Genomic DNA, 17,251 nt, shown 5'->3' on the forward strand with positions numbered 1-17,251 from the left:
GATGACACACAAACAGGAAGTGGTGGTCCCCAAATCCCATAGGGATTAAAAGGGGGACAAGGGGAATTGACTGGATGGCATAATTGAGAATGTGGTGTTGGGGGGGGGGGGTCCACGTGCTCAAACCAAAGATCAAAATAAGGTGTCTGGTTGCTTGAAGAGCATGGCTGTGACCAGTGCTTGTAGCCCGGTGACTGGCAATTGACTGGTGCTCAGTACCCACTGCCTGGTCTAGTGACAAAGATCTCTGAGATGAACCAGTCTCATGTTGATCTGAATGAGACTGCTGATTCCCTGCCATAGGGAAGGCACTACTTGATTATAGCAGTCACTGATACTATACTTACCCTGAAAGGGTGCTGCCCATTCATGCCAGGAAGTTGCAACTTGCTCGCAGTTCTTCTTCTGCATATGGCAAGGGCCAAGAATATATCCTTCACCAACACGGACAGCACTGGATTAAGCATCATGGATTCTTGACCTTTTTCCCAATGTCCAAACTATGGAAGTCACACTTGGTCCATGTCCCAAAGAAGCTGAATTACCTAACACAGGAAGTGACCAAGACCCCTTCTGGGAATGGAGGAAGGCATCTAGATCTGATAAGAAAGAAGAATTTTCTTGTTCGACTGACAAGTGTGGTGACTTTCTGTCAAGTCCCATGCATCATCTAACCTAAGACAACATCTGACATTCATCTGTGTGTGTGTGCAACCAGTAATAGATAGATCCTTCTCATGCCCATACTTAACCACACCTCAAGGTACATCATATTGTGGGAAAAAAATGAAAATTCAAAATAAAACCTGGAACAAGAAATGGGATGATAATAAATGATAAAACTGTCAACCCTGGCAAGACCAATAAGGCTGTCAAAATTTGTCCCTATATTAGACTAATTTTTAATAAAGTGTAACAAAATTTCATGTACTGCTATATTTAATGTGGAAACATGCATTTAAGAAGTTCAGAAGCATAACCAGAGACTAATGCAGTGAAAGAAAAACATTATGTTCAACGAAAAGAAAAGTTTGTAAAGTGCATTTAGACTTTAATTACCATCAGTACAATTTCAGAAACCGCAGTTTCAAACCACATGATGCTCAAAGGTTTCTTGCAAGATCTCTCAACATTCCTTGGGTTTGTTTAGTTTTGTTTTGTTATCTTCAATTTTTTGTGACAATGGCAACCATCTCTCTTGCCATGAGACACTAAGGATAACTCGACGTCATGTCCAATAAATTGACTGGTGCTTTTCCTGCTTTTTTTACACAAGAATCTCAGTATTTCTTTCTATACTTCCATGATGACTGTTTAAATGTTGAAAGATGTTTATTTCTTGTTACCTCTTCAAAACATTTTTGTTTGTTGGCCACCATTTCTAGAAATTGCTATTAAGTGCCAGCTTGATGATGCAGGTATGTTGCATGAAAAATATGGGCTCATGAGACATCTGAGTCAGATAACATATTCAAACCTTTAAGTACAACCAAACACAATTTGTTTCTCAATCTTCACTTCAATTAATAATGTGTCATGTGTTATCGGACATAAGCGATACACACTACAGTATGGATGCATATGCTACACATGGAGTTAGTGGATATATTTTATTCTTTAATGCTCTTATTGAAAAAAATGGAATACATGATAACTGTTACAATACAAGGTTAGTTTCTTTCATTTTATTATGAAATAAGGGTTTTGTTTATCTATTTTATGGCTACATGCAGTGGGAGGAAGGGCACAAATTTCAACACAAATTTATTTTTTTTTCTTAAGTCTTGGGACATATGACCTAGGTGAAAAATGTTTCAACATAAGTTCTGAGACAGGAAAAAAATTATTATTTTTTGTGTTCCAATATATATGGCAAATATAGTACCACTTTAAAAGCTTGACTGGTTCCTTCACTCCACTGAAGCTAATATGAAACCCAGATCCACAGTGAACACAAACAAACCAGTTTCCAGATTTTACTACAGCTATTGGATTTCCTTAATTTTTGCTATTATTTCCCAATCTGTAATTTAAAGGTGATTCCAGACAGATGTAGGTTAAAAATGTAAGGCTTGACAAGTTGGTGGTGATAATTAACCTGACACCAGTACTAAGATGGGAAATAAAAAGTGGCACTATTTCACCGAGCAGGACACAGAAACCCTTCATAGTTGCAAGAAAATCACAAGAAAACACTAAAATAATGCAAAGTCTTGGAGAGAAAATCACTCTGTCAATACAAAAAAGCTATAATTGACTGAAAATACATTTAAAAATAATGATGGTTCAATTTTTAAGTGCATTCTGTATAGATGTTGCATAAATTATGTGTAAACACACCCTGATTTAGATCTAATAAAGACGACAAACTCTTATGCAGATATATTTGTTTTAATTTACATCCTTTTATTAAATAGAGTACGCAAAAATTACATAAATACAAAATTATGTAAACAATCTGAGGAAGTAAAGTAAAGTTCTATGGATTTAATATCAGTACATTCTTCTAACATATAGTACAAGACACACAGGTCATGTAGGCGTGTGTGTGTGTGATTTGGATTTTTAACGTAGCTTTAACAATTCTTCAGTAATATCGCTACGATGTCAGCAGTGTGACAGTTTCTAGTGGTCTAGCACTGGGGCATCATGCTGCAGACATGCTATGTGATGTCCCACTCAGTCACTTTATCCTGACACCAGGCCGACCAGTCCTAACACTAACCTCTTAATGCTGACCGCCAAATGAGGTAGCTGTTAGTACCATTTCTGTAAGTCTTTGGTATGACTCGGCTGGGGATCGAACCCACGACCTCACGCATCCGAGGCAGATGCTCTAACCGGTCATGTAGGCATACAACATAGACTATTGCAGTTACGGGGGTCATTTTTTAGAATATGATTCTACATACATTTAAGTGGCATGTATTCACTTTATTCAGATTCATATACATCCATATTCCTTTAGATGCCCCGAGAGGTGCATATGGCAAAATCAATGTTAAAGTACGCAAACACTTTTGGATGAAATGAACCTAAGGTATGATCCAGAACAATCTGGATTGAATGTTGCACATTGTGATGTCACAATGAAAGCTACACATAGTGATAAACAAATTCATACTACCCTCGATTGTGATGATTCCACCTGACGCGCTCTTATTTTAACCAAAGTTTAGTACAAGCCACCATTGTAAGAATCCATAGTGATAGATAATTTTCATCTGGGAGTTTCTTGGTGACAGTTATGGTGCAGAGCATTCAATAATTAGGATTCAATAGACTTGAATTAATTAAAATTAGTGCTATATTTTAAAAGGTCAATTTGCATTTAATTTAAAATGAGTAAATACACATACATGACCCATGACTTGTACTATAATAAAAGGCAATTTAAAACTTTATAAATGAACAAATTTTAAAAATGTCATTGAAATACTTTGTTCAATTTATATATCAATACATTTTCACATTCAATCTCTTGCAAAACTTGTTGAAATTTCTAAGACTGACTGTAAAGAATTATTTTACTTACAAACTGATCCTTTGTTTCCCTACTCATAGCCTGTCCTGCCATCTTGCGACTCCCACTTACAGGTTCATTCCTTTCTGTCAAACCAAGACTACTCACATCAAATTGACTGTTACTTGCCTGCATTGGGAACATTCTGATACAAAGAAATTTATAGATATCAGTAAATATATTTAGAAAAAAAAATACAACAAATTTATGGAATTCAATGTTTCTTTGTTCATACCTACCTAATTGTATGTGAGAACATCCACTACTTCACAAATTAAGCCATATCAAGGCAAACAAAAATGTTCGTCATGTGCTTAAGCATGTTTTAGCAAAAGATGAAATAGTGTCATTTGATATTTGTTGTTGTTGTTGTTGGAGGGTTTAATGCCATTAATGGGTTTAATGCCATTTTTCAGCACATGATAGGCTATACATGGCAGCCAGTATAATTGGTGGAGGAAGAACCTTGGAAAACCCGGGAAGAACCACCGACCCACGAGAAGGTACTGGCAGGCTTTCTCACGTACCAACATTAGCTGAGTCTGACACTTGAACTCACACAGACAGAGGTGAGATGTAAGTAATCCGTAATGGTGCGCACTTTAGACCACTTGGCCACACTCATCTGATATCTGTGATGGAAGTCCTGAAAGCAAAAATGCCTACGAACTATTTGCCAATGGTTGTTTTTATCTTCAATAAATACATCAATTATGTACTCTGCGCATTTCCCAGAGTTGTCCACAATTTCTTCAAACCAAGTCTATATGTAAATCATGTGAGCAGAGGGTAAATAATTACATAAATTTTAAGGAATTGAAAAATGACCTTGCATGGTGTTTTAAAAAACACTGCTCGAGACGCTATAATTTCATTAAACAGTTAAGATAGTCATTTCTTGCAAAGAAATATTTTTTTCACTCTTGTACTTGCAAATTTAAACTATAATAATGATTTTGCAGTAATGTGTTAAGTTGAAGAGGCAAGGGGAACTAACTCTTGTTGAGACCTTCAGAGAGAAGGTGATTAGCTCCTACATACATAAAATAAAGGAATAAAATGACAAATAAAGGAGCAAACAATATGGTAAATTAAAAACATCAGTAAGTTTTAGACACTAAAAAATATCAGGGTGTGAGTGTGTATATTTTAAAAATTTCTGATCTTGAATTTTAGGGAGAAGTAACCTATCCTTTTGGACAGAACCAAGTGAAATGAGAGCTGAACAGGAAGAAGTGGGAGCAAAGCATGAAATGCAATATATATAAATACACACGTGCATGCACACACACACACACCCAAGTTTTGTTCTCTTATTTGAATTATGTCCTCTATTTCTCAGTTTATGCATATCTGCATTTAACATTGGTTTTTGCAAAAGTTTTATGTAAATTATAAACACATTTGTTACATGCATACAAATTACCATTCTTCCTATGACTTTAAAAAAGGACATTCAAAACTATAAATTGTAATGAACTCTGACAGGTCACAGTATTGTATTTGCAAGTTAATAAAAATGCTTAATCAATCACCCTTAAACATGAATAATTTTTTATTTTACTTCCTAAAAATGCACTATAAAATGGCAGACAAAAGATTTGTAAACTTGTTTGAAACAACTTTTGTACCATGCACAAGAGAAAAAATGCACGTGTCTTCAGACCATACTGTTCTCCCTAATTTCTTTGTTGCCAATAAAACATTACCATAATTATTAACAGACAATACACTGGAGCATTAATGTTGATATTCAAATGAACTAAACCCTTCTTTCCAACCAAAATCGACACGGTGAATATGTGAGTGGATAGTGGTTTAGAAAGAGGGCATTTTCTTAATGTAACCATTTTCTTTCTAGCTCAGTACCCAGTCCATTGACAGGATTGCAAATTTAAGATTTTATCCTACGTCTACCTTTGGTTGTATTAGGCTTCGGTTATATAGTATTTGCTTCGCTGCTTTTTTAAAAATATTTTCACAAAAATGAGTGAAGTCAGAAAACAACTTTGACTTTAGATCACTTCTCGAATTCCACAACACAGCATTGTCCCTATATGTTTCTGACCTACATAATTGCAATTTGGATTGTGTTAATGGCGGGGTCACGTTAATGCTGGGTTTTACAGTATTTTACTTTTCTCAGAAAATAACACCTTAGCACATATACTTTTATTCATGTCTAATGTATATCATGAATAGGGTATCAACACCACTTACTATCGTGCCATCGTGGCATGCAATTCATCCATAATACATAAAATATTCAATAATTTTGTCACAGTTCATTGTGTCTGAATTCAACGTCTAATATACAGCATGAATATAGTATTGACACTGTTTCCTTGCCATCTGATATCGTACTTGCTTGCAATTAATCCATAATACATGTAATTCCATTGCAAAAATTGCATACACATTTAAACTATTCAGTAATTTTGTTACAGATCATTATGCGTCTGAATTCAATGGGAAAAATTAACAGCCAAATTTATGTTAAAAATGACAAAAGCACATGTACGGTTCATTATGTTCCACGGTCTATGAACGGTGTCTGTACAAATTTCATACTGCTAAAATTTTATCATTTACATTTCCGTGTACCTTTATCCACTGTAAATTCCCATTAAATAATACTTGCATGTTTATTCTTTTGAACGACTATAGCAAGAATAATTATCAAAGAATCAATGCTTTCAACATGCATATAACTTTTACTTCACTTTTACTTCAGATTTTATGAATATCTCAAGAAACATGTGAAAAATACTTTTATAATGATTTTTAAGCTGAATGCACGTACAGTTTCACACCCTTTTAATTTCTAGCTAATAAAGTGGAAATCATTTACTAGTCAACTGACTGCGTTGAATAACACCGCCAAGCCCAGCAAACATGTTGGTGGCATTCATTTTTTGATGTTTATTAAATTGTGAGAATCTTTTATCATCCAATGCATTGTCTGCTGCTTAGTTATGTATGCAGTTAAAGAAACACATGTCGACTATTGTTTGAGCAATGACTGTATACAGAATTAATTGATGACAATCACAAAGACGACTTACTGACTTTACTCATGGATCAGAAATAACTAACATTTCCAATAATGTTTATTTTGGCATAACACTTCACAAACCTGGTGAAATTGTTAAATTTCAGAAGCCAGTCCATGATTGTATTATATTCAAATTCATATGCGAACTGTTCCCCCAAATGATAATAAACATTTTACACACTATTTATTGTACTTTAAAAAATATTTTTCCAGGTAGGAGAAAAATATACGTACAGTGTGACCCCTCTATGGCGCTCTCTGTTATAACGCAAATTCGGATATAACGTGGTTGTGGCATGGCTCCCAACATTTCAAATACATCTATTTTTCTTCTGCACAAAAAAAAATCTTAAAAAGTACGATGAGATCATGTATGAAAAATACACGACCATCGTGGCTTGACTCCTGAAATTTTATACGTATTTTTCTTACATGAAAAAGCATTTTTTCTTCTTCTTAAAAGTAAGAAGAAAAAACGTATAAAAAGTTTATTCTGGGATTGCGTAGGTCTTCGCCAATGTCGCAAACTTTGTGAATTGTTTTTCCTTATTGACTGCAAAACATACCATATGGCTTTTCTATTTGTTGGCGACATTGTTGGCTGTTTAAACTTTTATACACAACCATTGGTTTGGAGTGCAGAAATTCAGAGGCCATATGAAAGGAAGCCGTAAACTGGATATAAAATGCACTGAAATTTATCTATTGTTACATAAACAAATTCTTTGTCCATACTGACAAACCATCTAAACAGTACATTGTTGTATCATAATCCGCTTATCCTGACATCTAGCATGAGTTCTGTATCTTGTGAAATATCCACTTTTTTGTTGTTGACATGTCTGGTAATGGAGATCAACCGGACAAGGCATTGTCTTGTAATCTATCTTCCATCGATTTTCGGCCGCTCGCTAGTAATTAATATATTTACAAAGACTGACATTTGTAAGTGGATGGTAAGTAAAATTCCTCTTCTTTTCACTCAGAATTAAATCCTTCAGAACACTCACGTTTTCTGTAATAATTCCTGTCATTAGAACACCTGCGTCTCTATCGTCCATTGACCCTTTGTTAATTTTCAGACGCATGTGTGGAAGGCAGCATCACGCTGCTACCACAAATGTAAAAATTAAAAATAAAAAAAGAGACATTACTTATTGGTTTATTCAGTAGGCATGGAGGGACAGTAACTACAATAGTCTTAACGACGGCCAATTCCTTTTTAAAAATGTACCCAGATAAAATAATTTGCCGAAATTTCAAAGGAAACAGATTACCTTTGAAGCACCGACTGTTATGAAAACATACTCAGCAAATGGAAAAATACATCTCAATCATGCAATACAATTATTTGACGTTTCTGCCACAATAAGAAATAGGCATTTGTTTGGTTCTCCAAAGCTGGCCTTTAGTGGTGACTTCAATAGTGCATGCAGGCTTCATCAAAGAAAGCCGACTACAATCTTTCAATAACCGCAAAGAACTTTTCTTCAAAGGAAGTCAGTACCAAACTTAAATAAAAGTGATGGAATCTGATGGATTTGTGCATTTTCCAACATGACTGGAACACGTTAACTGTGCTGTGAAAGTTTCCTTTTTGTAGGGAAAAAGTTTATGTTTACGAATGCTACCAAAGGCAGCTTAAAACGCAACCTAACTTTTACCAACTTAGAACGTACTTTAAAGTAAATGTGCTGCGTCATTCGTTACGTGCTTGTGCTATGTTTTTCCACAGAATTCAGACCAATATGACCTGTTACAAAATTAATGAATATTTCAAAGCTGTGTGTGTGCATATTTTCGATTGAATCACTTGTATTGTGGATTCAATGTATATGATGAGGTTCGCAGGTGAGTACATGGTGTTGATACTCTATTCATGCTATACATTAAACATTTATATATAAACAGGATTCACGTATATGTACCAATTCATGGTTCTCTGAATAAAGTAAACTATTATATTATGTCTTCTCTGTTTTCAATACAGGTGTATTTCTCATTTAATATGCATAATTTAAGTTGGTAACTGCCGACGAAAATCGTATTTTACCACCCGCATTTATTACCCACCCCCACCCCCACAATGTTTTGGGGGGTACATTTTCTTCAGCTAACTGACTTGGTTGCATATAACACGGCTCGGTACATAACGTAGTCGGGTTTTATGGCTCCCAACTACCGTGTTATAGCGGGGTCACACTGTACATGTATTTAAAATTTCAGGAACCACGCCATGATCATATTATATTCGAATTCATACACGATCTCTTCCCCAAAATGATAATACATTTTTTTAATACATTATTTCATGTACTTTGAAAAAAAAAAGAAAAAAAAAATTCATGTGTGAAAAAGAATATATGAAATTTCAGGAACCACACCACAACCACATTATATCCAAATTCTTGTTATCGGGGGGCACATTATAGCGGGTCACACTGTACTTCCTACTTCCAAGACAAAGTGATGTCCCCAAATTATTTCCCAATGACATGTTCACTTACAGTTTCAAAATGATTCTATTAAGAAATAATGTACACATGGCAGTTAAAATATTCTGATCACCAAATGTATTCTTAAAACACAAACTGCTATTTGTATACTGTTATTTAAGTTTCAAAACACAGGATGGTACGTTTTTATCATCAAAGGATAACTTGTAAAAATTGGGCACTGATAGTTGCTAACTTACTGTTGAAAGGGTTAATAGTCAAACAACTATCAAAACACATACCTGTGTATGTGCTAAAGCTTGTTTGTCATTGCAGTTGATATCAACACCAGCTGCTTGATGGCTAGATGCATGCCAACATTTCACCATGAGCTAAAACACAATGCTGGACATACCTGGCCAAGCCAAGGAAGTGTCTAAAAACCTAGTCACTCTGTTTACCTCTCAAATAATCACACAGCAAAGTCACTGTTACTTTCGTAACAGAAGAAAGCGAAGTTTACATTTTTTGGATGACTTAGTTGCCCACTTCGTCTGGTAGCATGATCCAAGTTTCTAGCCCATACCTGGGTATAAGGCTCCTTCCAACAACAGGAATATTTGGTAAACATGACATTGTTCTTACAACATCAAATATGATCCCCCTAAAAATCACAGACTCAAGAAAAGACCAAAGTAACACCCATAGTTTACATGGCACACATTTATGATAAAGCGGTATTCATGAGTGACCCACCTATCAGGCTCTGCCCAACCGCCAATGAAGTTTTCAAAACTGGCCATGTCTCTGCTATTTTCCACTGGCACAAATATACTATCAAAGCTGCATCCTGAAAAAAAAGGCGCAAATATATGACATGAGGTAGACAGCCTCCAAGAGATAAGTAAAAACATTATTACAAAGTGAAATATTATCAAAAATAAATATTATATTTCAAATTTATGCAAAGAAACTCAGACTTGACCATAAATCTGCTTCTGCCCTTTGATCATGGAGGCAGCCCTCCCCTTAAAACATTAGTTACTTAACAAATCTGGTCCACCTGCCCTTGGGCAGACTGCCAAATGGGCCTGTCCAAGACTGTGCACCTAAAATGTCAATATGGAGCCAAAATGTTTATGCTTTGTGCCATTTGGCCAACTGCCAGTTGCGCATATGACACTAGGTCAATCAATGAAGAAACCAGGCAAAGAATAACACTGGTTTTCAAGCGCAATTCTAAAACTAGTATACACCTACATCACCCTACACTTAGTTCAGCGATCTCAATAGAATCTCCAATGCTGCAGTTGATATTGTGCAGTCATCGTTTAGAATAGCTCTAGGCTAGCTCAAAGATAAGATTTCAGAGGTCAACAAAAATGCGCATGCAGGACCTGATGGCACCAGTTAAAATATGCACCTGACATTGTCAGGACTACCATCATGACTCTGATCTGTGATGCCATCAGTGGTAGTTATGAAGCCTCAGCTTGCACAATACAAGTGTTACACATAATAACAATAATAATAATAATAATAATAATAATAATGAGGACTTTGTATAGTGCCTAAACTTTATTAGCTCTAAGCACTTTACAACATCAGCCAAAACCTATAACATAAAAAACATATATAATGATATGATTACAAAAAACAAACACCATGAAATCAGAAAACATACAAAACATGCTGAAAATATTTAAGGCAGGAAACATTATTAGGCCTTTAAGTTTGTTCTTGCAGTCGAAATAAGTTGAATTTTAAGAGCACTCTTGAATGGGATTACTGTGTCTTTGTGTCTAAGTTCAGTGGGCAATTCATTCCACGCTGCTGGGCCCTGGTATGCAAAAGAACACTGTCCATATGACTTCATTTTCATAGTGGGAATAATGAGTATACGATTGTCAGAAGAGGAGCATAAGTATCTTGCTGATGTGTACACATGGGTGAGGTCGGACATGTATGTTGGACTGGAGGCCATCAGTGAAACGTAGCACAGAGAACAAATTTTGTGTTTGATTCTGGATCGAATAGATAGCAAGTGTAGGGTACAGAGCTGCAACATGAAATCACCCTGAGAACAATTTTGAGTATGAAATGCAAATGTGTGGTAGTAGACACTATCTACAGGCTTGCTTTGGGAACAATGGTTGGTCTTGGTATAACATCATACATGCTGACTCTCCCAATTTAATATGTTGTTGTTGTTGTTGTTGTTGAGGGTTTAATGCCATTTTTCAGCACACGATGGACTATACATGGCGGCCAGTATTAATGGTGGAGGAAGAACCCGGAAAATCACAAGAAAGAACCATGACCCTCGAGAAGCTACTGGCAAGCTTTCTCACATACCCACATTGGCCGAATCCGAGACTCGAACCAACGCAGACAGAGGTGAGATGGCAGTGATCCGTAACGGAGAGCGCTTTAGACCACTTGGCCAATCGAAGCCCCTCTCAATTTAATATGTAGTCTCCTAACTGTGTGTTGAAAACCAGACAGTCCTGACAGGGAGTGAAATTCTCTTGTTTAAAACAACATATCAAAGATTACTTTTTCAAGTCATTCTGAATCAACACAAGTAACAGGGCTATTGTCATGTAGACAAATTGAAATATCTTGGGGTTTTTCTTCATATACCAGTCATTCTGAAAAAAATTGGAAAGTAACAGGACAAACATCGGTCATATAAACCAATCAAAATATCTCACTTTTTCACACTGTCAGAGATGTACTTGTGAAGACACTGAAAAGAATGCTTAGAAGAAAACATTCCGATAATAATTCTCTTCAACCAGCTGTGAAAATTTTATTCAAAATCTAGAGGGTACCCATTGATCATAATGATCAGTTTCTCCAGTATCTGTTCAAAGGGAAATTGTATTAAATGTGCAAACCTGAACTGCTTTGCTGTAGGTTGATGCTGGCAAGAAAAGCAAAAGTTCTTTTTTTCAGTAGTCAACGTTTAGAAGTCAGGGTGTATTTTACACTTCAGGTACAGATGAAATGTTATTTGTTGCCAGTGAGTCATACACCCATTTTGGACAAATAAATAAGCCAACTGGATGGATGGGAAGATAAAAAAATTAACAAGAAAACTGTAAAATATACTTGTATTATTTAGTGGAATATATTAAGAACTTAAACCCGTTCTAATTAAATCCACAATGCTTGAATTTTTAAATCCATTTATATGATAAGTCCATTACTGGTAATTCAATTATAAGTCACGTAGTGGTATAAAAATAATTCAGAATGATCTGATTCACAAAATCCCATAATATGTTAATTCCACTAGTCCATCATTATGGTCTAGTTGTTAGAAATATCATCTAAATCCTTTTTCCGTAGCCTCACTGTAATATTTGGGTGCTTATGTAGAAACTGAGCTTGGGCAATATAACAACACATTCACAGTTTCAGAAATATATTAAAGGTTGCAACTGAACATGTGTCAATTGAACAGCAAGATCAAGTAACTACCCTTTGTTACTTGCCACTAAGCAAGTATCACTCATGGCTCAATCAAAGGGTTGTCATGTGGGTACACAGCTCTGAGAGATTAAGGTCAAACATTTACTGAAGAGGTAGATTTCTACATGGCACTGCACAAGTACATGTGTTATATCTGAGGCTCAATCAAAAGGATTGTCAAGTTCAAAAAAATGTGATTGCTGCCTTTACAAGCCATGGTCTTATGGACCACATGCACTGTTAAAAAACTTGTATATGGTAAACAGATACCCAGTGGCTTCTTTTATTACCCTGGCTATTATTAACATGTAGGTACCAGAGTACCCATTCACATCTCTATCAACCAGATGGAAAGAAAAAAATTTAAATGTAAATTTAATTCTGCATGGGCAATGCAATGTAGGCATATAACAAAAAAGCAAACAAGATGGCCAATATGCATTTTCTATAGTTTGCAATTCCGACTTCAGAATATTTCATGGAGGAAAAAACTATGTTAAAAAGCATTGCAAGAGTTCCATGCATATAACTAATAATAAAATGGCCATATCAATGCCAAACTCACCATGTTATTTTCATTGAGAGATAACAGTTTAAACTCATGCACTAAAGTTATTATTTTCTGAAAAAGAAAACCTTAAAAATTGATATCATTAACAGATTATAATGGTTGGTGGCAAGCATGTGAAATAATCCTACTTTACAAACCCGGTCTTCGTCTTTAAATGACCTGCAGGCCCACATTCATTACCATAGAAACTGGCATGTCTGTAGCAGGAATCATGGTAACAACCCTTTTAATACACCAATCATAATTAGCGATGGGGCTATATTGATATTAAATGGTGTCAATGGTGGGGCTAGCAAAATAATTTTTTATACAATTACATTCATAAAAACATCTTTATTAAGTTACATTTCTAATTCTGCAAAATGATTATGCAGAAAACATTATATTTTAACAGTAACATATAATTTCAACTTGTGTATGACTCAAGAATATCAAGGGCTGAGTGGTCTAAAGTACTCACGCCTACCAATCGCTACCATCTCACCATTGACATCAGAATGAGTAATCAAAGTTTCAGAACATCACACACACTTGGCAGCCTATATCGACACTCTCCCACTAATTTATGTGAAATTTATATACTTCCTGTGCTGTTTTTATCCTGGCGGAATGAAATTATAATGCTAGCAAATGGACAAATTTTCACGTTCTGTTGACATACATGTGAATTTGCTGCAATGTGACGGTAGTCGAGGTATGCCGAAGTAAGTTCAAGTAGGTTCATGTTGAGGATACGTTTCTTGAACAAAACGAACCATTGACAAGGTCTCACTGGACAGTTTATCTGGTGAATTTTCATACGACAGTGACCAATTAGACAAAAATGAGAATAATTTTACACTGAAGATACAAACAAAAACAAATGATTTTTGTAGAAAGCATACATGTGAGATTTCGACTGCAGTAATCAGGTTAATTCCTGATGCAACTGGTGGTTTTTATACTGAACTAACACAGCCACCAACCCCTAAATTTTACATTCATTTTTGACAAGAAATAGCTATTTTTAATATTTTCCTGTGACAAGGCAGCTGAAAGAATCAGTATGTGCCTTATGCATGAATAAAATTCACTAGTACTATAACAAATTAGTATACTTTTAATCACCCCTCCACCATCTAGATTTTTAGATATTTACCTCTGTAGCAGACACACATAAATATGTAAGCCAAGTCGGCAGCTCATTTGCAGCCCAAGTTACATTACGCATTTGATCTCCAATGGTCTACTAACTATGACAGGCATCCACCAACAAGTCAACCTATTTCCAAGCTTAACTCAAAGTAAATCTAAACCACATTATAGATTTAGCTTATGTGTGAATTTATAAATGTTAGGCTTGTGATAATTAGGTTCATGCCTTCCACCTTAAAAATTAGGGGGAGGTCAAAATATGAAACTATCCAATGAGACCTTAATTAAAAATTCAAATAGCAGTCTGATTAAGGGAAAATCTTCTTATTTTCAAAACTTTGGCCAATTCTAAATAAAACACAACCTTAAGAAGTTTAAAATTCAAAATTGTTTATTTCATATGATTTATTGAATGTATCGATGACCAAAAGCTATCAAACAGAGCAACAGCTATGAGACAGCTTCATACTTCATGTATTAATTTCCCCTCTGAAACATACAATTTCCTTATAATATGTCAGTTTCATCATTTTTCATTGCTAATACACCCGGTGTTGTTAGTGCCTGGTGATATCAGAGATATCTGAGAGCACAAATAATACAACTCTTCATGCAATCTGAAATAGTAGTTAATAAAAGATGTCAAAGAAGCCAAGCTGAATTTCTTGTAAAATAACTGCAGAATGTACATGCTTAGTACTTGAAAGAATAATAGCGATGCACTGAATATATAAACTGACCAGAACTCTCTCATTGATTTCATGAAGAAGGTCAAATCTATTCTAGAATAGAGAAATCCAAGGTAGACTTAAGGGAGGCAACTCATCAGGTAACATCAAAAATGTATGGACCAATCTTTGTAAACTGAACCACATCAGTTGGGAAACTTAAACAATGAAATTCTATACCAAGATTTATCCCATCTGTTGATAAAACAATATGCATAGATAGCGAATTTTAAGAACACTAAGAAGGTCACCTTTAAATCATTTTCATACTGGCCAGCACATAATGTTGTTACAGTTGCTGCTATTTAGAAGTTTGTTTTGCTAGTGATTGTCACCTGCATAGAATCAAATCTAAAGCAAATAGAAAATCTGTAGCAGGCACACATAAATATGTAAGCCAAGTCGGCAGTTCATTTGCAGCCCAAGTTACGCATTTGATCTCCAATACAAATCTAACTGTGACAGGCAGTCACCAACAAGCCAACCTATTTCTAAGCCTAACTCAAAAGTAAATCTAAACCACATTATAGATTTAGCTTATGTGTGAATTTATAAAGGTTAGGCTTGTGATAATTAGGTTCATGCCTTCCACCTTAAAAAATTGGGGGGTGTCAAAATACGAAACTATCCAGTGAGACCTTACAGTTCCAATAGGCATAATATAATTTTTTCGTTTTGTTACAGAATAATATTTCAACTTAACCCGATTTCAGCATTTCTGGCTTTCACTGCTTTCCAGCCACCTGAAATGTAGGCCAATAAAACTTGGAAACAGGTCCATTTCTTTTGTGAGAATTTGAACTTATTAGAGAAAAGCGTCATTATTTTAGTTGTCAGTTGTGCGAAATATGACTGAAAAGTTGACTTTCGTAATGATGTCAGTCAACATAAAAACATGCTACACAGCGCTGTTAGTTAGGCTATAAGACCTTGACACCCACAACATAAATATCAGTGTTAAGGTCTTACATGTAGGACTAGGGTTCAGTCAATGTGGGTATGTAAGAAAGCATGCTAGTGGCTTCCCATTGGTTGGTGATTCCTCCCAGGGCTTTCCCAGGTTCTTCCTCCACCAGTCACCATGTAAGCACATAATGTGTTGAAAAATGGCATTAAGCTCAAAGCAACTACAACAAGAATCTGGCATTTCATGCAAAAATGATGTGGGTGGGGTGTGTGTCTTGGTATAAAGGTACAGAAGCCTTCATATGTACCTGGAAGATGAAGTAAATTTATTCTTAAAGTTGCATGTTCACAAAACATTTCTTTATAACCATATGCAGTAAATATGCAATCTCCAACTTGTAATAACACAGGGTCAAAAGTTTGCAAAAGGTGACCAAAAAATAAAAACTAAAATGGCGGCCCTTAACATGGTAGACGGTACGCGTTTTAATGCAGTGTATGTCTAATGATATTATGGACATTCCAATAATGCAGAAAACATTCCATTTCATATTCTATAACTAAGAAGCAAAAAAAAAAAATCATCACTTGCTGTGTTATTGCTCATAACATGTGACCCTATAATATCGGGAAAAATAGGCTAGTCGATCTACTGTTGGCCAAGAGACCCAATACACATAAATTAATGATGTGTGATTACATGGTACACACGGTAACTGTTATATAACGAATTATGTGAGATTGGTCAATTAGATTTTCTTCAACGTGTAATGCATATATAACATGTGATACTTCATTTAACTTATGAAACAAATTATAGACTCATCAAATGCCTTTTCTTACAATATCAGCTGTATTTGTCAACCTAATCGGATTAAACTCTCATATGGATGATTGCGTCACTTCCATAAAGGTTAAGGATAAAGTGCATTTATTAAAAATAAAAAAAAAAAACGGAATAATAAATCGATATAAGATTATTTAATCGCTCTAATGGATTAATACTTGTTCAAACGGATTAGTAAATAGTTTTAACAGATAAGTTAATCGTTATAACTTAATCCTAATTCGTTTGAATGGATTATTACATCGTACACACGGTAAATGTTATATAATGAATTATTAAATCTTTCAAAAGGGATTAATAATTCGATTTACCGCATTAACAAATCATTGATATGTATTAGTGCAGAGCTATATACTTAAATCAATAGACAGCTATGGTTTAAGTAAAGAAACCCAACGTATTAATCATTTTTGTCAGGCATAAAATGTCGACCTATCACGCAAACGACCAAGACTGAATCCCACGCACTGTTTTATATATATATATATATATATATATATATATATATATATATATATATATATATATATATATATATATATATATATATAAATCTAGTGTATGCTTTGTTATCT

The 17,251-nt window shown here is 35.0% G+C and overlaps 1 long non-coding RNA gene across 1 annotated transcript; it reads right to left on the minus strand.

Annotated features, from left to right (window-relative positions):
• Positions 1-352: 352 nt before the first annotated feature.
• LOC149790295 (uncharacterized) lies at positions 353-16,738 on the minus strand. The gene is made up of 4 exons (XR_016424042.1): positions 16,673-16,738; positions 9,770-9,863; positions 3,536-3,668; positions 353-599 (listed from the first exon to the last, which is right to left on the minus strand). It is a non-coding gene; the product is annotated as an uncharacterized LOC149790295 (long non-coding RNA).
• Positions 16,739-17,251: the final 513 nt, after the last annotated feature.

Source organism: Sinohyriopsis cumingii, chromosome 10, assembly GCF_028554795.1.
Source record: "Sinohyriopsis cumingii isolate HCF-2022 chromosome 10, ASM2855479v2, whole genome shotgun sequence".
Taxonomy (NCBI): domain Eukaryota; kingdom Metazoa; phylum Mollusca; class Bivalvia; order Unionida; family Unionidae; genus Sinohyriopsis; species Sinohyriopsis cumingii.